Genomic DNA, 27,791 nt, shown 5'->3' with positions numbered 1-27,791 from the left:
ATTACTGTATGTCCACCTTTTTCTATCATCCTCAGTTACTCTACTAACTGAATGACAGTTTTCGTATTTTATTCTAAGTGTTTCATTTCATAATCTAATTTTCTCGGCATCTTCTGATTCAGTTTGATTATTCTCCACTTCCATTGCTTTACTTTTGTTTATATTCATCTCATACTCTCTTTTCAAGAGCTATCATTTCGCTCTTTCGCCGTTTCTGACAGAACTGCAATGTGAATAATAAACCCTAAAAGTTTGGAGCTCTTCTCTCATGCTATCGCTAATTTCCTTTTTATATTCTCTTTAGTTCTGCCATCGTCGGTTTTTTGGTAGGCATAAAAGATCGTCCGAAACTGTACCAAATGCTATCTTTGGAAATTATTTGGCACAGTTAGAACAGGAGCCCTATTAGCAAGAAATAATCCTTGGTTAAGGAGAGGCTGATAGCCATAACATACAAATCCACCAAAAAAAACCAGAAATTGTTTTTGAAAAAACACATTATGTTCATTTCAAGGAGACAAACGTATTCAACGTAAGTATTACACCCGTCATTTTGCCCTCGGGGCTTGTCTGAAGAAACAGACGCTGCCTTCGTAAGAGAGAATCCCCAATCCTTTCAAACTATGTAATCATAGACCAAATTATGCGTAGCTTCAAAAGTATACTATCGACGGAAACTGGAATTTAAACCAAACAAATTAATAAGAGATCAGACAGATCCCCAATGGTAAACAAAATAGGTCAGAAGCAACGAAAAACCAAGCCCAACATAAAAAAAATGCAAAATCTTCAAGTTTGGCGACGTTTCACTAAAGGTCTAAATTTACCACAGCTTCAATGCGGCGTATTTTACACAGTTTCCACAACGAAACTCTGTCTCGAAGCTTGGTAGGAGATCCAGAGATATTCTGGTCGTATGTAAAGTACTCCAACAACAACACACAATCACTACCTTTATCGCAAAGGTGATGTTACCGACGACAGTGCCTCTAAAGCGGAGTTATTAAAGATGGTTTTCCGAAATTCCTTCATCAAAGAAGACAAAGTAAATGCTTCAGAATTCGAATCAAGAACAGCTTGCAACATGAATAAGGAGCTGATACCATCGGTGTAGAGAAACAACTTAAATCACTTAATAAAAGCAAGAATTCCTGTCAGAATTGCATACCAGTTAGGTTCCTTTCAGAGTACGCTGGTGTAATTCTTTGCTATATTTCACAGTCATTCGCTCCATTTAAGATCCGTACCTGAAGAAAGCTGCAGAGCACACATCAACACACAAGAAAGGAAACGAAGTAAACGGTTGAATTACAGGCTCATGTCACTGACGTCGTTCCGGAGTAGGATTTTGCAATACCCAACCATTATGAACTCTCTCAGAGAAAACCATCTATTAACACACAGTCAATACGGATTGAGAAAATGTTGTTGATGTGAAACACAACTAACTCTTTATTCACACGAAATAATGGGTAGTATTGACGAGAAGGCTTTTGAGGCCGTTCCTCACAGCGGCTTCTAAACAAATTGCCTGCCTATCAAGTGTCGTGTCAGTTGTGCGACTTAATTCGTGACTGTCTGTCAGAAAGGTAAAAATTCGGTATAATTGACAGATAGTCACAGACTAGTAAAGACACTGCCTACATTACGCTTGTCCGTCCTCTTGGAGAATCAATGAGCGATATTGGGTCCTTGCCTGACAGGACTGAAGGGGGACATCAAAAAAGTTCAAAGAAGGGCAGCTTGTTTTGTATTATCACGAAATAGGGAAGGGAGTGTCACGCATGTGATTGAGTGTTGGTGGCAATCATTAAAACGAAGGCGTTTTCGTTTTGGTGAGGTTATTTATGAAATTTTAATTACCAATTCTCTCCTCCGAATTCAAACATATTTTGTTGACAACCACCTACAATGGTGATACGATCATCGTAATAAAATGACAAGAATAGCTTGTTTTCCTAGTGCGCTATTTAACAAGTGGAACGGCAGAGAGAAAATAGTCTGAAGATGGTTTGATGAACGTAAGTGTGACCTGCAGAGTATTAATGGAGATACATGTGTAGATACGAGGGTTATTCGGAAAAGAAGGAACGATCGGACGGGAAATGGAAACCACAGTGAAAATCCGATGAAGTTTTTCACAGGTGTGTTGGGCAGTGTCTCCAGTATGCCAGTCGATCGCATTACGTTGTTCTTTTTAGTTCCGAATACACAGGGAGCACATAACGATACCTGGAACAATAGTGTCTCCCGCCAAATACGAGAGCCTGGTGAGAAATTTCTCCTGAAGCTATGCAGCCAACATTACATAACTGTCATGCGTTTTCTTCTTCGAGACAATTCTCAGCCGCATTCTCCATGGGCATAAAGATGCTCCTGCATCATTTTCAGTTGGAAATGTTGATGACCCACAATACAGCCCGTAATTATTTCCCTCTGAGTTTCATCACTGCTGACGTGAACGGCTGGTTAAGAAGACATCATTTTGGCACAGGCAACGAGCTATACAACAGAGTAGAGAATTGGCGGAAAGCTCTGGCGGCTGCCTTCTATGACGAGGATATTGGAAAGTTGGTACAACGCTACGACAAACGTCAAAATCGAATCGGCGACTTTGGAGGTAATTAGCTGGAAGTTGTAGCTAACTGTTGCCAACAAAACAGTTTTGATTTTCACTGTGGTTTCAAATGATTGAAATGGCTCTGAGCACTATGGGACTCAACTTCTAAGGTCATCAGTCCCCTAGAACTTAGAAATACTTAAACCTAACTAACTTAAGGACATCACACACATCCATGCCCCAGGCAGGATTCGAACATGCGACCGTAGTGGTCACGCGGTTCCAGACTGTAGCGCCTAGAACCGCTCGGCCACACCGGCCGGCACTGTGGTTTCTAGTTCACGACCTTATCGTTCCTTACTTTCCAAATACCCTCGTACACAGATTCAGACAGCAATAATAGGATACAGCAAAACGCTTTGTTTCCCGTTCTGAGTGTCTCTTAAGTTCTTTACGGCTTGCTCAGTGTGCAGATTGAGTGACGTGGGGAAGAGGTAGCACCTTTCTCAGTCCCTTTTGCTTCCTCCCTTTCATTTCCTTGGAATTTTGAAACTATGGACTGGTTACCATACGACTGCTTACATCATTTCGCTCCCTGTTTTCAACACAAGTTCAGAACTACAGGCTGCGCATGGCAGTGAATTGCGTCTCAAGCACATTGGCAGGACGTCATGGGTCGTTTAGAGCAAGCTATTCGGCCTTGTGAACAGCAGTAAATACGAAGAGCAATCAGGTGTGTGAGTACAGCGTAATGAACTTCAGAGTTCATGCATACAAGCTGCTGACAAGAATAAAATACGGAAAACTGGCAAAGAAAGTTGAGGGTATGTTAAATTACACTCCTGGAAATGGAAAAAAGAACACATTGACACCGGTGTGTCAGACCCACCATACTTGCTCCGGACACTGCGAGAGGGCTGTACAAGCAATGATCACACGCACGGCACAGCGGACACACCAGGAACCGCGGTGTTGGCCGTCGAATGGCGCTGGCTGCGCAGCATTTGTGCACCGCCGCCGTCAGTGTCAGCCAGTTTGCCGTTGCATACGGAGCTCCATCGCAGTCTTTAACACTGGGAGCATGCCGCGACAGCGTGGACGTGAACCGTATGTGCAGTTGATGGACTTTGAGCGAGGGCGTATAGTGGGCATGCGGGAGGCCGGGTGGACGTACCGCCGAATTGCTCAACACGTGGGGCGTGAGGTCTCCACAGTACATCGATGTTGTCGCCAGTGGTCGGCGGAAGGTGCACGTGCCCGTCGACCTGGAACCGGACCGCAGCGACGCACGGATGCACGCCAAGACCGTAGGATCCTACGCAGTGCCGTAGGGGACCGCACCGCCACTTCCCAGCAAATTAGGGACACTGTTGCCCCTGGGGTATCGGCGAGGACCATTCGCAACCGTCTCCATGAAGCTGGGCTACGGTCCCGCACACCGTTAGGCCGTCTTCCGCTCACGCCCCAACATCGTGCAGCCCGCCTCCAGTGGTGTCGCGACAGGCGTGAATGGAGGGACGAATGGAGACGTGTCGTCTTCAGCGATGAGAGTCGCTTCTGCCTTGGTGCCAATGATGGTCGTATGCGTGTTTGGCGCCGTGCAGGTGAGCGCCACAATCAGGACTGCATACGACCGAGGCACACAGGGCCAACACCCGGCATCATGGTGTGGGGAGCGATCTCCTACACTGGCCGTACACCACTGGTGATCGTCGAGGGGACACTGAATAGTGCACGGTACATCCAAACCGTCATCGAACCCATCGTTCTACCATTCCTAGACCGGCAAGGGAACTTGCTGTTCCAACAGGACAATGCACGTCCGCATGTATCCCGTGCCACCCAACGTGCTCTAGAAGGTGTAAGTCAACTACCCTGGCCAGCAAGATCTCCGGATCTGTCCCCCATTGAGCATGTTTGGGACTGGATGAAGCGTCGTCTCACGCGGTCTGCATGTCCAGCACGAACGCTGGTCCAACTGAGGCGCCAGGTGGAAATGGCATGGCAAGCCGATCCACAGGACTACCCAGCATCTCTACGATCGTCTCCATGGGAGAATAGCAGCCTGCATTGCTGCGAAAGGTGGATATACACTGTACTAGTGCCGACATTGTGCATGCTCTGTTGCCTGTGTCTATGTGCCTGTGGTTCTGTCAGTGTGATCATGTGATGTATCTGACCCCAGGAATGTGTCAATAAAGTTTCCCCTTCCTGGGGCAATGAATTCACGGTGTTCTTATTTCAATTTCCAGAATCAGTTTGAATTTAGAAAAAGTTCGGACGTTTCTCTTGACAATGGAGGCTAACCTTAAGAAGAATTAGACACCTTCATTGGCTCAGCTGATCTATAAGGAGGTAATTTAAAACTCAAATAAAGGCATTCCTTTATTTAACGATTGTATTATTCTGTTTAAAGCATGTGAAAATTGACTCTCTCTCTGTCTCCATTAAAGATAGATTTCAAAAACATAAATAGAAAGATTGTAGCCTACATAGAATATCTACTCTAATATTTTCATCAAAGATAGATACCAAGTTCACTAGTTATGAGGAAAGAATGGATACCTTGCGTTTGATGTTGCATCCTAGCACGTCGGGTCTGTTGTGACATGGCACAACTCACGGCGCCCACTGTTTGTATGTGGCTCTGATGACAATCGCATTTGACAAGTATTCATCAGTAGATGATGCGAGACGAGGCAGCACCTCGTTGTTATTGAACTCTGACGTGTCCTTCACACTTTGACATTTGCATCGCGGAACATACTAGCCCAAATCCGGCCATTCAATATTCTTTAAGTTTAGCAACAGATCACCCATATTTTCGTACCATGACTTCACTGTTAACTATTAACAGCTGCGCAGTTAATTCTATATTGTCATTTGACCGTTTGGCCTTCCTAGGCGTCCCATCAATTACCTTCAACAATGGAAAGAAGCGGTTCACATCCTAGAGAAACTCTGTGATCTTGCAGCTAAATTAGGCTCCTAATACAATGTGAGAAAACACGGCGTGTGGAAAGAATACATAAGACGTGATCATGAAAATTTTAATTAAACCGTGAGGGAAACAAAGATATGATCTTTAAATGACTAAAAGCCTGCATGACCACCCAGAACAAAAATCAATATGTGACTCATAAGTAAGACACTACAACGCAGTAATCAATCCACAAGCACTGTCAGTACCGGTAACGTTCGAAACTGGGGCTACATAAAAAATTTAAGAGACAAAGCCAGAAAGAAAAGTTAATGGCCGTCGTGGTAGTCTTTAACTGTGATACCATTGTTTTCGTATGAATTCGTCCGTGTAACCATTATCAAGAGGAATACTGCGAAATGCGAAAAACAAAGCTTGTATACACAGTAGCATTTCCATTATGCCGTCCATATGGCAGTCACATAATAAAATAAAATTCAAAAAGTAACATACAGGATATGCCACAACCATAGAAAAGAGTGCTTTCGGAAAAAAAATTAGAGATGGGAAAATGTGTACTGCTGGGATGAAAGGTGTAGGTGAAAATGCAGGGGCCCTTTGGGTAGTATCTACGGAGATGGAGGTTGGTGATAATTGGAAGAAGTGTGGTTTGTGGGAGGCCCGTGGTATCGAGGAGAAGAGATGGGAAGGGATGGACGGGCGAGACGGGGGGGGGGGGGAGGGGGGAGCTCTGGTGTCGAGTAGGAAAGCTAGTATAACGATTAAGTATCGAGACGGGTTTCAATGTCTGAGAGAGGGAGTCGTATGAAGTTCCGTTGAGTCAAAATCTGGTTTGTGTGTGTGTGTAACTATAGGGACGGTGGGATTTGTTGGTAAAGGCACGATAGCATACCAAGAATGATATCTGACTCTTGGAACGTAATGCTGGCATCGTGTAGGTGCCGTTCGTGGTGAAATACTACAGCACCACCTGCAGGCTCGCCAAGCATCTCCATTTGTATTCAAGTACTCATTTCTCGCGGTTTTCTTGTTTTTTGTCCAATCCCTGTAGTACATACCAACTTGTTTTGAGACTCTTCTTGTATGAACGATGGTGATATTTGGTCTGTCGGGCGCTGAACTGCGCGGTCCTAATTTTTTCATAGTCCAATTTTTTTCTCAGTGCAATCTAGCCACTGTCACGGGTCATGAGGACGATGATGAAACACAACACAAACACCCAGTCCTCGGGCAGAGAAAATCCCCAACCCAGCCGGGAATCGAACCCGGGACCCCATGATCCAGAGGCTGCAACACTAGCCATCAGACCACGAGCTGCGGGCATCTTGTATGGAGGTAAACTGTTACAATAAAGTGATCGTGCCTTTATGTTCGTCTGCTCAGTTCAGCATCCACCACTAGAAGACAATTTACGTGTGCCGATCTTTTTCATTTATCTGAGAGCTACTTAAAATGAGACGACTGTCAGGGCAAAACTGCTCAAGTAAGCTCCACTGACTTACATTATTAGAATGGCAATACTGTGTAGAATATCGCTGCTGTCGATGAAGCCGGCAGTACGAAGAATCGCAATACGGAGGAGAGCGCAAGGGACGTGTAAACAGATGTTTACCTGCTGGTAAAACAGTAGCAAGAAATGAGGATAATCAGATATAACTACGCTACCGTTAGAGCTATTGACGTAATGGTAAATGCACGCGTTGTGTTTGTGTGTAATTTTTCGTACGGCAAAAGGACGATACAAGCAAGGTACACATCTCAATGCAAAGCGTAACTAGAGAAATTTTATTGTGTTAACCAGTTTTGATCAACTGTGCCGTTTCTTGGAATAGTATGCTCGTTATGAAAGTGCTCCTGTAGGGTGTCTTTATTCTTTTGTGTTTTCTTATACAAATTGAGGTCTGCTATAAACCTATACACGGTGGTTCATTGATAGTGACAGGGCCAAATATCTCACGAAATAAGCATCCAACGAAAAAACAACAAAGAACGGAACTCGTCTAGCCTGAAAGCGGAAACCAGATGGCGCTATGGTTGGCCCGCTAGATGGCGCTGCCGTAGGTGAAACGGATATCAACTGCGTTTTATTAAATAGGAACCCCCATTTTTATTACATATTCGTGTAGTACGTAAAGAAATTTGAATGTTTTAGTTGGACCACGTTTTTCGCTTTGTGATAGATGGCGCTGTAATAGTCACAAACGTATAAGTACGTGGTATCACGTAACATTCCGCCAGTGTGGACGGGATTTGCTTCGTGATACGTTACCCGTGTTAAAATGGACCACTTACCAACTGCGGAAAAGGTCGATATCGTGTTGATGTATCGCTATTTTGATCAAAATGCCCAACTGGCGTGTGCTATGTAAGCTGCTCGGTATCCTGGACGACACCATCTAAGTGTGCGGACCGTTCGGCGGATAGCTAAGTTACACTCCTGGAAATTGAAATAAGAACACCGTGAATTCATTGTCCCAGGAAGGGGAAACTTTATTGACACATTCCTGGGGTCAGATACATCAAATGATCACACTGACAGAACCACAGGCACATAGACACAGACAACAGAGCATGCACAATGTCGGCACTAGTACAGTGTATATCCACCTTTCGCAGCAATGCAGGCTGCTATTCTCCCATGGAGACGATCGTAGAGATGCTGGATGTAGTCCTGTGGAACGGCTTGCCATGCCATTTCCACCTGGCGCCTCAGTTGGACCAGCGTTCGTGCTGGACGTGCAGACCGCGTGAGACGACGCTTCATCCAGTCCCAAACATGCTCAATGGGGACAGATCCGGAGATCTTGCTGGCCAGGGTAGTTGACTTACACCTTCTAGAGCACGTTGGGTGGCACGGGATACATGCGGACGTGCATTGTCCTGTTGGAACAGCAAGTTCCCTTGCCGGTCTAGGAATGGTAGAACGATGGGTTCGATGACGGTTTGGATGTACCGTGCACTATTCAGTGTCCCCTCGACGATCATCAGTGGTGTACGGCCAGTGTAGGAGATCGCTCCCCACACCATGATGCCGGGTGTTGGCCCTGTGTGCCTCGGTCATATGCAGTCCTGATTGTGGCGCTCACCTGCACGGCGCCAAACACGCATACGACCATCATTGGCACCAAGGCAGAAGCGACTCTCATCGCTGAAGACGACACGTCTCCATTCGTCCCTCCATTCACGCCTGTCGCGACACCACTGGAGGCGGGCTGCACGATGTTGGGGCGTGAGCGGAAGACGGCCTAACGGTGTGCGGGACCGTAGCCCAGCTTCATGGAGACGGTTGCGAATGGTCCTCGCCGATACCCCAGGAGCAACAGTGTCCCTAATTTGCTGGGAAGTGGCGGTGCGGTCCTCTACGGCACTGCGTAGGATCCTACGGTCTTGGCGTGCATCCGTGCGTCGCTGCGGTCCGGTCCCAGGTCGACGGGCACGTGCACCTTCCGCCGACCACTGGCGACAACATCGATGTACTGTGGAGACCTCACGGCCCACGTGTTGAGCAATTCGGCGGTACGTCCACCCGGCCTCCCGCATGCCCACTATACGCCCTCGCTCAAAGTCCATCATCTGCACATACGGTTCACGTCCACGGTGTCGCGGCATGCTACCAGTGTTAAAGACTGCGATGGAGCTCCGTATGCCACGGCAAACTGGCTGACACTGACGGCGGCGGTGCACAAATGCTGCGCAGCTAGCGCCATTCGACGGCCAACACCGCGGTTCCTGGTGTGTCCGCTGTGCCGTGCGTGTGATCATTGCTTGTACAGCCCTCTCGCAGTGTCCGGAGCAAGTATGGTGGGTCTGACACACCGGTGTCAATGTGTTCTTTTTTCCATTTCCAGGAGTGTATTTAAGGAAACAGGAAGTGTTGAGCCACATGTGAAACGTCAACTAAGACCTGCAACAATTGATGATGCTCATGTAGGTGTTTTAGCTGCTGTCGCGGCTAATCCGCACTTCAGTAACAGACAAATTTCACGAGAATCGGGAATCTCAAAAACGTCGGTGTTGAGGATGCTACATCAACATCGATAGAACCAGTACGATATTTCTATGCACCAGGAATTGCATGGCGACGACATCGAACGTCGTGTACAGTTCTGCCGCTGGGCACAAAAGAAATTACGTGACGATGACATATCTTAGACGCGTTCTGTTTAGCGACGATGCGTCATTCACCAACAGCGGCAACGTTAACGGGCATAATATGCACTATTGGGCAACGGAAAATCCACGATGGCTGCGACAAGTTGAACATCACCGACCTTGGCTGGTTAATGTATGGTGCTGCATTATGGGAGGGGGGATAATTGGCTCCCATGTGATCGATGGCAATCTAAATGGTGCAATGTATGCCGATTTCCTACGTAATGTTCTACCGATGTTACTACAAGATGTTTCACTGCATGACAGTATGGCGATGTACTTCCAACATGATGGATGTCCGGCACATAGCTCGCGTGCGGTTGAAGCGGTATTGAATAACATATATCATGACAGGTAGATTGGTCGTCGAAGCACTATACCATGGCCCGCACGTTCACCGGATCTGACGTTCCCGGATTTCTTTCTGTGGGGAAAGTTGAAGGATATTTGCTATCGTGATCCACCGACAACGCCTGACAACATGCGTCAGCGCATTGTCAATGCATGTGCGAACGTTATGGAAGGCGAACTACTCGCTGTTGAGAGGAATGTCGTTACATGTAATGCGAAATGCATTGAGTTTGACGGACATAATTTTGACCATATATTGCATTAATGTGGTCTTCTTCTTAAGTTGCCAATCCTAAGACTGATTTGCAGCAGCTCTCCATTCATTGCGATTGTCGGCCAGCCTCTTCAATTCCGTGAAACTTCCGCATCCTAGGTCCTGCATTTCTTTTAGGTCTGCCTCTTGCCCTTTTGCCCTCCACAAGGCCTTCCGTTATAGTGTGGAGAAGACTTTCATGTCTCAGAATGTGTCCCATCCATATAACTCTCCTCTTCTTGACCGTCTTCCAAAGAACTGGAACTTCCTCCGCTCTCTGCAGGACTTCTTCATTTGTCATCCTGGCCGTCCATGGAATTTTTAACATCCTTCGCAGACACCACATTTCGAATCCTTCAATCCTTCTTCTTTCGTCCTCTCCAAGTGTCCAGCTTTCGCTGCCGTAGAGAAGCACACTCCCAACAAAGGTCTTTATTAACCGCTTCCTTAACGACAGACTTATCATATTTGATGTGAGGAGTCCTTTCCTTTTATAGAATGCAATCTTTGCCTGATTTATTCTACTTATTACATCTGTCCTACTGCGACCATCTGATGTTATTCTGCTTCCCAAGTAGACAAAGTCTTGTATTTCTTTCAGCTTCTCTCCATTCAGCCTTATATTCGTAATTGCTTGATTATTTTGTTTGCTTGCAACTAAGATTTTTGTTTTTGACTTATTAATTTTCATGTTGTACCGTGTAGCAAGAGTGTTTTCCATTTCCTCCAACACTACTTGTAATTCTTCCTCATTTTCCGCTAGGACAGCAATGTCATCCGCAAAACGCAGCATATCAACTATTTTTCCCTGGATCCTGATTCCATTAGCTTGTCCTAACTTTTCTCTGACCTCGTCCATTGCTTTCTGTATGTACATATTAAAAAGGACAGGGGAGAGTGCACATCCCTGTCTCACACCCTGTTTAATTTTTGCTTGTTGTTGATGTTCCCCACATCTCACTATTGCCACCTCTTCTTTGTATATGTTCCATATCGTTCTCCTGTCCTTATACTTAGCTCCAGTTTCCCTCAATATCTGGAATAGCTTTTTCCATTCAACCTTATCAAAGGCTTTTTCGAGGTCAATAAATGCTATGTAGGTGTCCTTTCCTTTTTCCATTCTTTTTTCTATTATGAGCCTTAGGGCCATAATGGCTTCTCGCGTACCTCTCCCTCGTCTAAAGCCAAACTGGTCTTCTGTGAGCATGCATTCCACGTTCCCTTCAATTCTTCTGAGGAGGATGGTCGTCAAAATTTTTGATGTATGTGATGTTAGGCTGAGGGTTCTGTATTGTGCACACGAGTTTTCTGGCATTTTCTTTGGTAATGGAACAATAATACACTTTTTGAAGTCCTCAGGCAGCTCTCCAGTATCATATATTTGGCAGACTAATTTATACAATTTATCTTTTATTTCTCTTCCAGCTGCTTTGATGATTTCTGCAGGCAATGAGTCAATTCCTGGTGCTTTTCCGTGCTTAAGTGCCTGTAGTGCCTGATCAAATTCCGACCTTAGTATGCTGTCTGCACATCTTTATCTACTTCGTCCTCACTTTCAATCATGTCATCTTGTACGTTGCCTCCATATAATTTCTCTAGGTATTCCTTCCACGTAAGTGCTATATCTTCATGATTATACACCATCTTATTAACCTCTCTTATTAGGGCATTACATCTAATCCTTTGTCCTCCTGAGAAGAAGCGTTTCACTGTTTTGTATGCTAATTCAAGGTTCCCTTTCTTCAGAAGGTCTTCAACTTCTTTGCATCTGTCTTCAAGGAATCTTTCTTTTACTTGCTTCAACTTCCTGTTGATTTTGTTCCTAAGCACTCGGTATGCCGTTTTCCCTTCTTCCGTTTCATTATTTTTGAGCTTCCTTCTTTCCTCAAACATAAGTATTATTTCATCAGTTATCCACTCCTTCCTCTTTTCAGGTTTTTGTTTTCCAATTATCTCTTCAGCTGCTTTTATTAGGCCATCTCTCATATTTTCCCAATGTTGTTCTATATTCTCTATAGGATGCTGTTGAATTAGATCCTTAGCCCTTTCTTGAAACTCCTTCTGCGTCTCACGGTTTCCAAGCTTCCCTATATCCAGTTTTCCATTTCCTATTTTCTTCCTTATGCATTTGAACTTGAGTCGGCATTCCGCAACAACCATGTTGTGATCACTCACAATATCTGGGTTTGCGTATGCTCTAGAGTCTTTTAGTTGATTTCTAAATCTATTTTTGACTAGAATGTAATCAATTTGGTATCGTTCTCTATCCCCTGGTGACTTCCAGGTGTATCTTCTACGGGGGTGATGTTGAAACCACGTGTTCGATATTATCAGTTGATTCCTGTTACAAAATTCTATAAGTCGGTCTCCTCTATCATTCCTTTTACCAAGGCCGTAGCGTCCAACAGCTGGCTGTATCTCTTTATCTCCTACTATTGCGTTCCAGTCTCCCATAATTATTAAATTTGTTTCTCCTTTGATTCCTCTCATGGCTCCATTTAACTCTTCATATACAGCTTCAACTTCCTCATCCTCCTGGTTTGTGGTAGGCATATGGACCTGTATCACAACCGTCTCTGTAGGTTTGGTATCCAGACTGACAAGTATTATCATTCCTCCATATTGTATATATCCCTTCACTCTCTGCCCCAATTTTCGACTCATAACTACTCCAACCGCACCTGCTCCAGGTCTATCTTCTATCGTTCCTGTGTGAATTATCCTGTACTCATCACTCCAGAAATCTCCGCAGTTAGGCCATCTCATTTCAGACACTCCTAGTATATCCAACTTCATTTTCTTCATTTCTTGCTTAAGATTTTCGAGCTTCCCCATCTGCAGTAAGGTGCGGACGTTCCACGTTCCAATTCTACTATAGCTATTTTTATTTCGTTTCTTCCTATGAACTATTGAAACGAGATCTCTGGTAGTCCCCTCCCGGAGATCTGAATGAGGGGCCATTACTCCGGATTGAATTTTTACTAGAGCTTGTTTCATATTCATATTATGGCTGCTGATACTTGAGAAATCTAATTAGATCTTTAATGAAGTGGTTTCTCCTTGCCTTCTTCATTCTATGCCGTTGGCCATCATGTGGCTCTTCCGCCTTTAGGGACAGTTTCCTATCCCAAGGACAAGAGAGTGCCCTGCCTCTACCTGCTCATCCGCCCTCCTAGGAGGCCGTTTCGCTTGGTAGAGGGTGTCTCCTTATTCCGGGAGATACTCGGTCGCCATATCCTCGTTAGTGGTAACAGGGTGTACCGTGCAGCAATCCTTGGCTGCAACTCGTGAAGGTGAAGTTGGCATTTGTATGGAGAGGCTGTTTGAGACGCATCACATACCTTACACCCCATTAATGTGGTATTTACAGGTAATTCGCTGTAACAGCATGCGGTCTCAGAAATGATAAATTCAGAAATGTGCATGTGTCACATTGGAACAACTGAAATAAAATGTTGAAACGTACCTACGTTCTGTATTTTAATTTAAAAAACCTACCTGTTACCAACTGTTCGTCTAAAACTGTGAACCATATGTTTGTGACTACTACAGCGCCATCTATCACAAAGCGAAAAAAGTGGTCCAACTAAAACATTTGTATTTCTTTACGTACTACACGAATATGTAATAAAAAATGGGGGTTCCTATTTTTAAAAAACGCAGTTGATATCCGTTTGACCTATGGCAGCGCCATGTAGCGGGCCAACCATAGCGCCATCCGGTTTCCCCCTTCAAGCTGGACAAGTTTCGCTCTTTCTGGTTTTTTTTGTTTGACGCTTTTTTCGTGAGATATTTGGCCCGTTCACGATCAACGGACCACGCTGTATACATCGATAAGAAGGAAAATTATGACCGTCGACCTACAAATCATATAAACCCCTTCCAGGCGATAGTCGCGTCACCTGGCGTGGAATGACTGCTAGTCAGACAAACCCAAGGTCCATGTTGTATAATGGGCGGGCTGTCCGTGTGTAGAACAGGGAAGGCGCGCCATCTCTTTGAGTTTGACAGGGAGGTTGTGATGGCTCAAGGCTCGGCTCGAGCATTTAGCAAACTGCCCATCTTGTCGGGTGTTTGAGGAGAGCTATGGTGAGAGTCTTCTAGACGTGGGGTAACCACGGTGAAGCAACGACCAGTCGTCGTGTGGTTATTATGACGGATGTCGGACGTCGTAGCCTAGGGTGTGTCCGAACAAACAGTACACCAAATACTCCCATCGTTGGGCCTCCACCGCTGGCGGTCCATGTCTGTGCCGATATTAACACAACATCGGCAACCATCACTGAAATGGGCACGTGACCATTGGCGCTGGACGTTGGCGCTGTGGCAGAGCAGTGCATGCTCTGGTGAACCCCGACACCTTCTTTATCATGACGATAGGAGGGCGCGAATCCGTTGTCTTCCAGGTGAACAGCTCTTTGACACCTATACTGCTGGATGGAGACAATATGACGGAGGCTCCATTATATTCTGGGGAAGAGTCACGTGTTCATTCATTAGTCTAATGCAGTTCACGCAAGGAAGCATGACGGCCAGGGAGTATAGTTCACTAGTTGCAGAACATGACAATCAAGTTTCCCGACTTCACCAAACGTCAGACTTCGGTAAAGATGCGTCTTTGCCAGTCTAGTAACGTATGTCTGAGGTAAGCGCATAATCGATAACAGAGGGTACCTCATGAAAGGAATAAAGATGAAAACCGCACATAAAACAACGAAATTAAGCAGAGAAAGTTACGCCGTGGCTTGATATGTGACAATGGCCTGGTTATTCTTGTGTCTTAATTACTTCAGTCATAAATGATGTTTCTTAGAGTCACCCTATTTTCACTGTTAGATTCTAAAGATGGTTACTAATAGACCAGTGACGCTTCGGATATTTGTTGACAATTCCAAATGCTCTCTGGTTTTTCGTTTCATTTTATCCACATAATACTATAAATTGCTATATATTTCTTTGTAGAAATATTTCAATACATAATTTTATTTGTTAGTATTGTATCATCACTTTTCCTGTCTAACGCTTCGGATATCTACTACGCTTGTTTCAGGACTGTACGTCTGTAGTACTGAATGGTGATGGCAGCAGTACCGGCAACTGCAGCAACACGAAACATAATTGAACTGCGTGCTCTAAACAAGTGAAGGGCAGTGCGGGAACTGAAGTGGAAGATGTACTGCTGTGACAGAGGGAACAGCGTCAGGAACTCGCTGTAATTATTCAACAACACGCAGTAGGTGGCGCAGCCAGTGCAAAAACAAAGGACACCCCCACATGCCACGAAACAACGCTGCTGTTTCGTTTCATGTTCCACGCTCCAACCACGTACACAGTGGATTACGTAAAATCGATTTCCACCTTTCAGATCCGGTCTGTGCCTTCCATTCGCACAGAGCACAGACTTAATTAACAAGTGTACAGGCTTTTATGGAGAGTTCCATTCGTTTAATTGGCCGGAAGAGGTCGGCTTTATATAGCAGAAGGCTGTTTCTGCGCTCCGCCCCAGAATTATCGGATTTCCTCTGAGGGGAACCAGGGCCCTCTGTGAACGCCGCAGTCAGCAAAACCACCAGGAACGTAATGAAATGGGACTCTTATGAGTAAATTAAAATTACATTTATTTGTAATATATGTACTTTTCCTAATGCCCGCAAGATATCTCTCATTAACTATTCAACTTCGAATCATTGCCCAGTCAGCTACAAATAAATATTGTTTCCGCTAAAATTTATGGAAAACATTGTTTAGTGTCACTACCACTGACAGTAAAATGTGCGTAAGAATTTTGGGTAATGATGAAATTTACACCCGAAGAAGAAGGCATTTAATAGAGATGGTTACAATTCTGCCATCCGCATTAAACTAGGTACAACAGCAAAAGTAGCTGCATGTCCGCAACTAACAGCACTGTAACTAATCCCTTCGTCCCCTCCCCGTCCCACACAGAAATACGACTGCATAGCACTTATTGGTTAGGAGTTGTATAAAATTACAAGTCTTTTCCACCCTAAAACTAACCACAGTAGTTCTACCACTAATTATAAAGTGAAAGATTAACTAATTCATAATTTAAATTTGGAGGATGGAGCACGTAACAAATATGGCATTAATATAATAAAGTTTTGTTTGTACCAGTCCGCCTACTTAGCTGGGTGGTAACATGATTGCCTCCCACGCAAGTGGGCCCGGGAACTTCCCCGGATAGGGGACTCCCTGCCAACGATGCCATACACTCATTTCATTTTTATTTCTTTGTACCCAAAATGTTATATGCCCAAACTGGTCATTAAAATACAAAGAACACATGAACGCTTTCAGGCTAAACAACTTACTAAACCCTAATTATTCACCCATAGACCAAATATGCTAAACCAAAAAAACTGATAAAGTATTTACAAGTTCTTACAAGACCTTCCAACAAGGTTTTCTTTTTTTCTGTAAATATTTATAGAAACAATACTGAGAACCATTAACGTTTTTCTGAAGAGTTAGTGTGTCAGAAAATGATATTTTTTAGGCATCTTCCGTGGCATATGGGAATACTGTGTATAAAATTAGTAGTGAATCGAACTGGCAGTAATAAAATAATAGGTTAGAAACTCATGCCTGGTGCTGAAGTCTTACTTAAACAGGTGGCCAAACAACATCCCGCGGGCCCGGTCCAACCCCTTGGCTCCTTTCAAGCCAGTCCGTGGAAGCAATTCGTGAGAGAGAGTGTGGCCGTATTAGAACAATGCAACTGTTGAAACACAAGGTAATTTATACTGAACTAGCTGCAGCCAGGTGCATTTATAGGCATTTGTTTCTCCATGATGGCATTTCAAGTTGCCTAGTGTCCCATCTTCTGAAATTTAAATTTATTTACGTATAGCGAACGTTTTTTCTTTACTAAGGACATTGCAGAATTTGTCGAATGGACGTTTGTAAGACAGCTATTCTAAAATGTCGTCTGCAAGGAAACAATACAGTAGGGCAGTGTCTGTATTTTGCAGTGTATGTATAGTTCGATGCAATGTTTCTTCAGGCATCATACATGTCCGAAAAATATTGCATGGAACTATACAGACACTTTAAAATACAGACACAGCCCTACGGTAATTAATGCCAAAGCAAGCCAATCTGACGAGCAAAACACTGTCTCACTGTGTGTGGGAATCAGACATTTTATATTCGAGCTCTGTGGGATGTAGGCTCTAGGACGTAGGGAAGGTCAGGCTGGCCGTGAGTCGTGCACAGATAGCCAAAGCGAATAAAGCAGCCGCTCGTGTCGAACGGGAAATAAGAGTTAGAGTCCTGCCTGACATTGTACAAATTTGCGTATGTTTCTAACAAATCGTATAGCCGTTACACAACCAGATTCGCAGTTTTCTAATGAGTTTCATGAAGAAACAGTGTTCTCGACGGGTAATTAGAAGTAAAATCCTGTAGATGCGCTGAATATAAAATTAATGTAATCTGAAAAAAAACCGGTTCAAATGGCTCTAAGCACTATGGCACTTAACATCTGGGACACAGTCGCCGTCTGTAATCCGATAGATGTGAGTTTTGAGGTACAATTTTCTGGTGTGGCTTGTCGGGAAATCCGTGCCATTCATATCGGGGCGATAGCCTATGAACAGTAACGACACAAACACTTCGGAAGCGTATTGTCTTATCGCTGGCTTAGTTGCGGAGTATCTTTGCGGGCAGCGCGTTTTCAGAGTCGAGCACGGGACATAGTTACTATGGAAGATGCAGTGTTGCTACAAGTGCTATTACAGTAAAATGATGAAATATGGAAGTGGTTCAGAGGAAAGTGCGTAATGATGTAATTAAAAATGAGCAGTGCCGCAGATAACGTATTTGTTTATCCTCTCGTTGCATGTCGCACCGTACATCAATCATCCGCGCCGTGTTTGGCCTCTCAGAATGAACTAACGTGAGTCAGTAAAAATTAATTACCATACAAGAATGCAATCAAGTGCCAGTGTCTTGCAGTGAGCGTGAGAACTCGCGTTCGGTCATTACGTTCCGTATCATCAACAATCAGCCGCGTCGCGACGGTTATGCGCACGCTTGCACATGTGAGAACTGAGAAAAATTTACTTTATGAACAGTGTTATATCATTATTATTGTCAAGGACGACTGGTGCTAAATTACTGTGTATGCGTGCCGAGTGTAAGAACTTTCGTTCCATCATTCGGCCTCCGCATCTTCAACAATCACCCGCGTCATATCGGTCATGCGTACGCTCGTCCAAGTGATATTGTGGACAGATAATTGTAAGTAGGCTGTTTATGTTTTCTTATTGGCAACGTTACATAGCGCTCTGTATGAAAATCACTGGCTGTGCTTTGTGCAGTCTGTGGCTAGTTTTGCATTGATGTCTGCCATTGTAGTGTTGGGCAGCGGCAGCTGGATGTGAACAGCGCGTAGCGTTGCACAGTTGGAGGTGAGCCGCCAGCAGTGGTGGATGTGGGGAGAGAGATGGCGGAAGTTTTGAAATTGAACTGCTATATATATATTGATTATTAAGGTAAATACAGTGTTCTCTATTAAAATCTTTCATTTGCTAACTATCCCTATCAGTAGTTAGTGACTTCCGTAGTTTGAATCTTTTATTTAGCTGGCAGTAGTGGCGCTCCCGTATTTCTAAGTTCCTCTTCCCGTGTTGGAGCGCGAGTGTCCTCTGAAATACGTAATTCTTGTATTACCTGTGTCAGCTGATCTTGTACTTCCCGGATTTCTCTTTGGTGTTGTGTATCAATTTGATTCAGATTTTGTTTCACTAACTACTGATAGGGATAGTTAGCAAATGAAAGATTTTAATAGAGAACAAACACTGTATTTACCTTAATAATCATAATATTTATAGCAGTTCAATTTCAAAACTTCCGCCATCTCTCTCCCCACATCCACCACTGCTGGCGGCTTACCTCCAACTGCGCAACGCTACGCACTGTTCACAGCCAGCTGCCGCTGCCTAACACTACAATGGCAGACAACAATGCAAACTAGCCACAGGCTGCACACAGCACAGCCAGTGATTATTTAGCTGGCAGTAGTGGCGCTCGCTGTATTGCAGTAGTACGAGTAATGAAGATTTTTGTAAGTTATTTGTGAAAGGTATAGTTTAATGTTACTCAGGGCCATTCTTTTGCAGGGATCTTTGATAGTCAGATTGAGTTGCGCTAAAAACATTGTGTGTCAGTTTAAGCACAGTCGTGTAAAAATTGTGCTAAGGGGATGTTTCATATGTCGACCCTTAGCCTAGGATACCTCACTGGAATCTTCTGATTTTTTCTTGTAGTTTGTGTAATTAGTGTAGATTTTGTTTATTGCTATTACGTAATTGTAGAGAGAATCTCCTTTGTAGTTGCAGTCTTTCATTGTTGTACAGTAAAACAGTTGTGGCATGCATGTAGATTTGCACCAAGTATTTCGCAGCTGCAATTAACTAGATATTATTTTCAGTTCTATGTTAATGTGTCTCTTATTTTGCTCTTCAAATTGTGCTTTTCTGTGTTATCGTGTGAAATATTGTGACAATAATGGCGTGTGAAAAACGTAACACTAGGCTCCAAAGTAAACTGAGAAATGACAGTGAAGTCGAAAGTAGTGTGTTAGCGCCACCATGTAATGAATTAACTAATGTTCAACATAGTAATTTGGTAACTGTGCATAGGGAAATGGAGCGGGCGGCAAACAATGGCGTAGGCAGTGAAACAATTAGTGAACAGGGAAGCATTATCGATCGATCGCTCGGCAACAGCTCGCCTCAGGAATCCGAAATGATAGGACACAATTTTGCAAATACTGTAGAGTCAGGTTTTGCGTCCTCACCATTTTCTCAAATGAGTCAAGACACATTTCCTTCTTGTCAAAATGTGAATGTTGCCGGTGAAAATGCACTGCCAAAAAGCATAGAGAAACAGATTCCAGACACTAATACATTATTATTGCAATTAATGCAACAAATGGAACAAAATCAGAGACAAATGGGACAAAGGCTACAAAAGTTAGACACAACGCTTGAACAAAATCAGAAACAAATGGGACAAAATCTTCAAAAGTTAGACACAATGGAACAAAATCTTCAAAAGTTAGTCACCACACTTGAACAAACACGTGAAGATTTAAAAAATCAGTTACATAACATTGAATCGAAATGTCAAAAGGTCTGTAATGAAGTAAAAACACAAATTTGTGAGCATTTTCAACCTATTTTTTTGCGTCATGAAAATGCATTACAGAATCACGAAGCAGCCATAAAAGAACTGCAAACTATTGTTCATGAAAATCATGAGACCTTGCAAGCTAAAATTGACTCAGTTGCATCTACCAATTTGGTTACGCAACTTGCAAAAACTCAGGAAAACTTAAAGGACACAGTAGATACTCTGAAAATTGGTTCAGAAAGACACATGGAGGAAATTAGTTCATTATCAGAGAAAGTAGTTGAACTTTCGGATCAGCTAAATAATTTATCTGCGAAGGTAGATGATAATCTGAATGACACTAAACCGGTAGTCTTTAATGACACAGAAGAGTGCGAACAAATTAGGAAACTGAAACAAAATCTGAATCAAATTAATACGCAACACCAAAGAGATTTCGGGAAGTACAAGATCAGCTGACACAGGTAATACAAGAATTACGTATTTCAGAGGACACTCGCGCTCCAATATGGGAAGAGGGACATAGAAATACGGAACAGCCACAAAATAATAGCACAGGGCATTTCGGAAGTTATGAAAGAAATTGGCAATGTGCACCGAATTTTGAGATCGAACCGCCGACACGACGCAACAATGACCGACATGCTACTCGCCGACACGATGATTTTGACTATAAGCTGTTCATTACTACACGTAAATTCAAAACGTTTAAGAATTCTGCCAACGACATTCATCCACACGCGTGGCTCCATCAATTCTCTCATTGTTTTCCTCCCAACTGGTCATTGGAGCACAGGTTAGAATTTGTGTGGCTACTTGGAGAACGAACCAGCTGCAAGAATGCAATTGGTCATCCACGATTGTCACAGTGAAGGAGAATTTTACCATGCGTTCCTCTCAGCATATTGGTCACAAGCTACACAAGACCAAGTAAAACATAGCATCATGATGATGAAACACTTTGAACAATCTGAATTTTCCAGTCTTGTCAAATATTTTGAAGACATGTTGCACAAGAATCAGTACCTGTCAAACCCAAACAGCCCCTCAGAACTCGTCCGCATTTGCTTAATCAAATTACCTGAACATTTACGACATATTATTTTAGCAGGACGTTGCAAAGACGACATTGAAGCTTTTCAGGGACTCTTATAAGAATTAGAAATTGACACAGACAGTCGCGGGATGCGAAAACAGGAAAACAATCACTACAGGTCACATCCGTCACAATTCTGTGACGACAGAAACAATAACTGGCCACGACAAGCCTATTCTTACAACGTAAATCGTGACCAAAACAGACACCATCCGTATGACAACCACTGGCAGAGTAATAATAGTTACAGAGAAAGATCGCATTTCCATAGTAATGAATATGACAGAGACAATCATAGAAACAGACAATTTGGCAACCAGAACAATTATTATCACGGGAGACAGAATAACTTCATACGCAACGGTCCAGCACGCAGTTACGATTCAGGGAGAAATTCTCCTCCACGTGACCGACAGGAAAGAAACTATGGAATCTACCGACATGACGAAAGACGATATGATCGTAACGACAGACATGAACTGCATCAGAAATGGTGGGATTTAAACAGAGCAGAGCCCTCTCGGCAAGGCGAATTTGTAGAAGTTAGGTCTCCTAATCCCAATAACGACGCGCGCCAACAAAGAAACAGACAATGACTCGCACCGCAGGCAGCCACTTGCGCCCGCTGGCTCAGGGAAAAATAACATTGACGCTAACCTTGAGCAAAATTCCAGTATTCTTTACGGACGAATACCGCATGATAATTGCATTCAAGTTGAAACTCTGCATACTGAGAAGAGCAAAGGTTTACACCACATTTCACATGTAAAACCATTTATTGAACGATAATCTGCTTTTTAACTTTGTCTTTGCCATATAACGTTTGACTTCACATTATTAGTATGCTTTAGGAACTGTTACCATGCAACAATGTTTAAAGTTAAATATCCAGTCAAGAACCAAGAGAACTTATTCAAACAGAAATAACGACTGCATTGTTATTGCGAACAGACGACACAGTGTTATTGTGTGTGTACATTCTTGCTTGTTAGTTGCACGATTACGTAACAACTATAAGGCCTACATACTTAGAACATTTACCAGTACTGCTAATGAGAATTTAATGCAACATTTTGGTGTACTTGAAAATACATTCTGGATTTAAAGTACTTTCTGTGAGATACCAGATGAGACAGTGGTTAGTTTGTGTGACAGCTACATGATTTTATCACGACGTTACTAATGAGTGACAATTTACAATGTTGCTTGTGCGGTGTATCTGTTTTATATCTGCACAGATTTTCTGAATTCTTCTGGAAAGTAAAACATGTTTAATAGTAACTTTTGTTGTATAGCTACAATGAGACAGCCTTTTCCGTAGCACAACAATACGTTACAGCACAGTAATTTCTTCATCACAACAATAAGCGTAATAACTAAGATATCTATACGCAAAGCATTTCACTTTTGTTTATCATGAGGGAAGTACATTGGCTTCTGCAGAACTTAGCTTTCGGAGGACGATAACTACGACACTCCCACAGAGATTATCTTACAGCAAGATGTACATTTAGCGCTACAGGACATGTATTTGAGTGATTAATTTTGTACTTAAAACATTAATTTTTAAAGATTTTTGAATTACAAAGAAAGTTTTCCGTGATACATTTCATTCCATTGCTGTAATCTGTAACACCTGAGGGTATAATTACATTAATCCTCAGGGGGGTACATGCTTACTTTGTGTACCATGTGTTTGGCAAGCAGAAGGAACCCAAGCTAATATGGTATTTGCTTATACAACTTTACACATCGGTACCATATTTCTCTAAAACATAAATTACACAGCTATCTGATCATTTAACTAAGAGATAAACACTTTTTTACTACATCAGTGACAGATGTTTACGTAATCACACAGTTGGATAACTTCACACTTATGAAATTGTATTTTGTCTGTACTTTGTGAACTGTTCATATTTTTTCGGAACCATTGTGATACTATGAGAGCTTTGAATGATGTATTTGGTAAGGGAGCATGATTTTAAAGTACGTTTGAGGTAGATGACACTATTTAAATGAGCAGAGAATTCTTTTTAGGTTTTGAAATTATTGGAGGAAGCTACTACGATTTTGAGATTTGACTGAGGAGTTATGATGTTATTATTACGACGACGATGTGTATTATGCTGCTGAGGTATGTTTTTGATTAATAGGCTGATGCTATTTGAGTTATTTGATTAAGCCACGTAGCTGTTATGATGAAATATTGAAGAAGTGTCGACGAATAAGGTAAGGAGTAATGAGTAGTATTTAGGGACTCTGGTTTGTGAAAAAGGATGTTGGAATCCAAGAATCGTACTTCAAGAGTTATGAAATGTGTGTAAATGCGTGAATGTATCACAATGCCGGCGAAAATTTTTTGGACACTGTTATATCAATAGAATTTTGTTTCTACACATTTGCAACGTAAATTCTCGACCTGTGAAATTTTTATATGAGACTGTCACTGTAGCGGAAACTGCTGTTGTAAATATTTCCGTAAGAAAGTTAAGTGACCACCTGCACGTAATGCGTCGTGGGCACACAGCTGTGTCAGACGCCGGGAGAACAAGTCATTAGTGAGTGCCTCGTCAGAAGCACAGGTAGAAAAAAAGAAAGGGGAGGCCATTGTCCTCGCTATTGACATTTCCTTGTTGAAAGCATACTGTGGAGCTCGTGATTTATGATATTTACTAAAATGCCTAATGAAATGATTAGAAACATTTTACATCTATTGTCTTTGTAGTTGAGAGATTGCTCATTTTGTTTAATATCTGGTTTCCAGCTGTCTTGCAGCATTGGTTTCAGAAAATAAAATTAAATGCATTTGCTAATGTGAACACTTTCTGTCAACAGATCTATTAAATAATTATTTTATGATCCACATTCTTCGAAAAAGGAGCTCTTGGAATGGAAAGAACAATAAGAAGGGACTAGTAACAGTAACCGTATACATAATATTCTTTTCAAGTACATGGTAATATTTCTTTTTACAATAAGTTGTTGTGGTGCACCACTTTCATTACATAGACAATAAGATGTGAATATACATTTCCCTTGTCTGCATTATTGTTTTTAGTGTAATGATTTTTATTTGCTTGAGCTATGTCATGTTTAGATATAAGTTATTTCTGCTGCTGTTTGCCAGGCATAGTGCTACTAAATTTCACTTTGTATTACTCTGTTAAGCTAGTTTTACTATTGATTTATTTTTATTGTTGCTGCACATTGGCTCATATTATTTGTAATGTTGCATTGCTTGGTAATTTAGATTTACTGTAGCTTGCTTTGCGATTTTCCATTTTTTTTTCATTGCTGTATATATTAATTGTTTTATGTGCTGCTGCATTGCCTCGTCCCTTAGTTTAGCATCTGAGCTCAGTAGATTTAAGTTAGTTTAAGAGGGGGTAGACTATATAAGAAACTGACTATGGAGAATAGGTAAAGAATGCATTGCGAAGTTATATGAAATAGATTTGGGCCGAAATGAGTATTGTACAATCAGAAATAATTATTTTGGAAGAAATAGGAATAGAATACAGGAAGGAGGTATAGATAGGACTTTTTGGGAATAATGATGAATGAAGGGAGATCTCCAAGAAGCAAAGAAAGTTTGGACTTTTGGGAATAATGATGAACAAAGGGAGGTCTCCATGCAAAATACTGCAGTAAAACAAACCCTGTCCTGTCCTTTTGGTGTTATCCCACTATGTGTTTGTGTACCCTTGTGTATTTGTTTTCTTCCTGTCTCTGTGTAGTTTCATAGAATTTTTTCTTCTTTTAATATTAAGCTACATTCGCTATGATGAGGAATACTGTTATCCTCAAATATACTTTGCATTAATAATATGTTATTTACCTTGTAAATATGCTTAGACATTATTTATTCTGTTTTGTTTTAATGCTCATGTGTGAAGTTGATGTTTCAATAATTATTCTGATCTTTTATTTATTTACTTATGTCATAATTCCGGTGACACACATGTATATGTTTATTTCTATTCTGTTGTAAAGCCTGTACTACAAATGTTATCTGTATTGTTATGTTCTTTAATGATGTATTTTGTACCTTTGTAATTGTACTCTAATGTTATAATATTGTAATTGACACCAGTTCATCAATTTAAGTAACTTGTACGTTACATTTCACTGCACACGTTTCTGTTGGTCACAGTAATGCACAATATGTGCGAAGTTGGGACTGTTGTGTTTGCATGTGTGTTAATAATTCAGCAAGGGACTGGATAACAGCATTGCTGGTTCTAAGGACTATTCCAAAAACTTTGTGAGTGCACAAGTGGTGATTATGGACTTGCTATATTAACTGCAAGACTCTTCAATGGTGATTGTGCACCTGCACAGTCACAGCAGATGGCTGCTGGCCATCTCTACAAGGACTACAGTGGGTCTGCATCTTTGATGACCCACCAATACCATTATCTCTACAAGGACTACAGTGGGTCTACACCTTTGCTGACTCACCAATACCATTATCTCTACAAGGACTACAGTGGGTCTAGTCTGTGATGACCTACCTACCAATATTCATCAACTTCGACTGACTCTCCTGTGGGTTTGCTCTGTTGTGGCCCATTACCTGTCAGCATGTCAAGAGTCAGCACTGTCTTTCTGTTGGAAGAACAACACTACTTCTTCAAGACTGCATGGACATCCACTACTTCCATGTGCATTGTCTTTTACTGCTCAGACTTTGATAAAAGAAACGGCAGTTTCACTGTGATGAACAATCTGGACTGTCTTTATGGACTGTGAGAAAATATTAGCTTTTGACCAACATTGTATAAATAAGTGTGTGCATTTGATATCTTTGTTAGTGTAATTATGAAAAATTTTTTCAAATCATTATTGGCCACTGCCCAAAAATATTTTGTAAAATTTTTTGTGGGGAGCATGGGGGCTATGTAAGTAGGCTGTTTATGTTTTCTTATTGGCAACGTTACATAGCGCTCTGTATGAAAATCACTGGCTGTGCTTTGTGCAGTCTGTGGCTAGTTTTGCATTGTTGTCTGCCATTGTAGTGTTAGGCAGCGGCAGCTGGATGTGAACAGCGCGTAGCGTTGCACAGTTGGAGGTGAGCCGCCAGCTGTGGTGGATGTGGGGAGAGAGATGGTGGAAGTTTTGAAATTGAACTGCTATATATATTATGATTATTAAGGTAAATACAGTGTTTGTTCTCCATTAAAATCTTTCATTTGCTAACTATCCCTATCAGTAGTTAGTGACCTCTGTAGTTTGAATCTTTTATTTAGCTGGCAGTAGTGGCGCTCGCTGTATTGCAGTAGTTCGAGTAATGAAGACTTTTGTGAGGTAAGTTATTTGTGAAAGGTATAGTTTAATGTTACTCAGGGCCATTCTTTTGCAGGGATCTTTGATAGTCAGATTGCGTTGCACTAAAAAACATTGTGTGTCAGTTTAAGCACAGTCGTGTATAAATTGTTCTAAGGGGATGTTTCATAATCATCAAGAATGCTAATTGGGATAAACACTTATGACTTAGAATGTAAACAGTGCAACCTACGACTTTCTTATCGTTTCAGAAAATAGTTTTTCATACCAGACGTAGGACAGTGTTGTATTTAATGTTGAGTGGCTCCCCTACATCCGCTTGCATATTTAGGTGCATAATTTCAGGCAAGCCAGCAGCAGTGTGGAGCAGGACAGTACGACCGCCACGGGATTATCAGGTGATGTGGATAGGGCGCACGGTCAAGAAACGTGAAGCTAGAACCAGTTAAAGGTACCCCCACCATTTGTACCCCCGGGCATGTTACAACTATAATTCGCACTTTAAGTGCTAGGACCGTTGCTGTTGCGCTACTTGTCAAGACGATACATGAGCTTAAGTAAGCATCTGAATCAGGCGCACATGATAGAGTCCGCGTGAGATGCTACGGGCGATGTGCAGTCACCAGTTTTCGTCAAAAGCGCTGGGAGAGTTCTTTCATTTGTTCCGGAGGGGAATTTGACAGTGTTTGCCAACTTTCGGCCCATCGACGACGACAGAATCTAGGAGGACGCTCTGCAATCTTCCTCAAACAATTTTACAAAAAATATTTGGCAAACAAATTTCATTTTAGCTTTGCTTGTAACTTTACATACAAAGTTCATGATGAAATGCCTGTCATTTCGTTAATGGTCATAATAATTATGATGTTTATATGGAAGTAAGACACTGCTCGAGATTCGAAAAAAATTGCAATGAAAAACAGTGGTCGCTATGATTTTGCACTTGCTGCATATTACATAATATATTTCTGGGTATGATATTTAACACTCG

This window comes from Schistocerca cancellata, chromosome 2, assembly GCF_023864275.1.
Source record: "Schistocerca cancellata isolate TAMUIC-IGC-003103 chromosome 2, iqSchCanc2.1, whole genome shotgun sequence".
Lineage (NCBI taxonomy): Eukaryota > Metazoa > Arthropoda > Insecta > Orthoptera > Acrididae > Schistocerca > Schistocerca cancellata.
Note: the sequence above shows the minus strand (reverse complement) of the source record.